Source organism: Piliocolobus tephrosceles, chromosome 9, assembly GCF_002776525.5.
Source record: "Piliocolobus tephrosceles isolate RC106 chromosome 9, ASM277652v3, whole genome shotgun sequence".
Lineage (NCBI taxonomy): Eukaryota > Metazoa > Chordata > Mammalia > Primates > Cercopithecidae > Piliocolobus > Piliocolobus tephrosceles.
The window spans coordinates 14,918,696-14,920,668 of NC_045442.1; positions in this window are offsets into that span (position 1 = coordinate 14,918,696).

Here is a 1,973-nt window from a genome sequence, read left to right on the forward strand (position 1 = left end):
GGCTGAGGTGGGTGGATTGCCTGAGCTCAAGAGTTCAAGACCAGCCTGGGCAACATGGTGAAACCCTGTCTCTGCTAAAAATACGAAAAATTAGCTGGGCGTGGTGGCACGCCTGTAGTCCCAGCTACTTGGGAGGCTGAGGCAGGAGAATCTCTTGAACCTGGGAAGCAGAGGTTGCAGGGAGCCAAGATTGCACCACTGCACTCCAGCCTGGGCAACACAGCGAGACTGTCTCAAAAACAAAACAAACAAAAAAACTAATCACGTTAAAAATAACAGAACATTTCTTCAACTTCTGAAATCAAGGGGTGTAATATTCAACTATTTTATGGAAATGCTACATAACAAACAGCCACAACAATTTCAGAGGCATAAAACAATAATAGCCAATTGAGCTCATATCTCTGTGGGTCGGCTGGAGGTAGTCTAAAGTAGACTAGGCCTGGCTGGACGTGGCTGAGCTCCACCTCACTCTTACCCTTCTCCTGCGACCACAGACTGGCTTGGGCATTTTCTTCTCACCAAGACGGTCAAGGTACCAGAGCCCAGGCCCAGAGTGTAGGTCTGTTCCAAGCCTCTTCTTGCATCCTGTCTGCCAACATCCCATTGGGCAAAGCGGGTCTCGTGGCCAACCATGGCACTGGTGGGGTGGAAAGTCAATGCCCACTTCATGGAAAGTACCAGAGTCAAATGACCGAGGGTGTAAATACAGGCAAGGGTGACAAACTGGAGTCAATGATGCAATCTCCCACCCAAGAGGAAAGAAAGAAAATATTACATTGAAAATAAAATTGGGCCAGGTATGGTGGCTCATGCCTGTAATCCCAGAACTTTGGGAGGCTGAGGCGGGTGGATCACCTGAGGTCAGGAGTTCAAGACCAGCCTGGCCAACATGGTGAAACCCTATCTCTTCTAAAAATACAAAAACTTGGCTGGGTAGGGTGGTGGGCACCTATAATCCCAGCTAGTCAGGAGGCTGAGGCAGGAGAATCACTTGAACCCAGGAGGCGGAGATTGCAGTAAGCCGAGATCGCGCCATTGCATACCAGCCTGGGCAACAAGAGGGAAACTCCATCTCAAAATAAATAAATAAATAAAAATAAAAATTAAAAATAAAATAAAATTAAGGGTAACTTTAAAAATCCTTTTTTTTTTTTCTTAAAATGCACTTTAAAGATTTAACATCTTTCTTTAGAGTATAAAAGAATTAGAGGATATTCAGATACATAAACATTAAAAAGTTGTATGTGGGTATGTGTGTATACATAGCAAAGGATCTCAAAAGCAGATTTTTCTAGCTCTGAGTGCCACCACTACCTATTGTTCTATTAGCACTATATATTAGGGTATCAGTTTCACAGAGCTAACTGCTCCCATTGCTCCCTCTCCCCCTCTTCAAAAGCAATCTGTACAGTGTATATTGAGGAAATAAACGAAAACCACTGAAATGAGAACATACAAGGTTGTTTATTTAGAACAGAAACTCGAAGGCAGGCAGGGGAGTGGGGGAAGCTTTATGGTGAAGAGAAAGGAAGATTTCGTGTGTACTTTGTTTGGAGGTTGTTGGCACAGGGAAGCTGGAGGCAGACTAATTAGAAACAGGGCATTTTATGTGATTGGTCCTGAGGTGGTTGGAAGCAGGGGCAAAAAAATAGGGAAGCTGGCAGTTGTTGCCCAAGACCTGACTTTTCTGGCTGATTGCTGCAGAGGCTGTGGTTTGGCTTCTAGTCAAGTTACTGCTAAGTTTGTGGATCAGAGGTCCACAGTCATCTAAGGTCTGGCCACTGTCCATTTGTATATTCAGTCTCTCAAGACACATCAGAGAAAGCTCCAACTCCTCAGCATGGAATCAAGAGCCCTTCACACCTGACTCCAAGCAAGGTGGGGTTTCTGATCCCCTATCCTGACATCAGAACCACCCCATCCACAGACACATCCAGATCCCACCTCACCAAACCAGCCATGGCAGATCT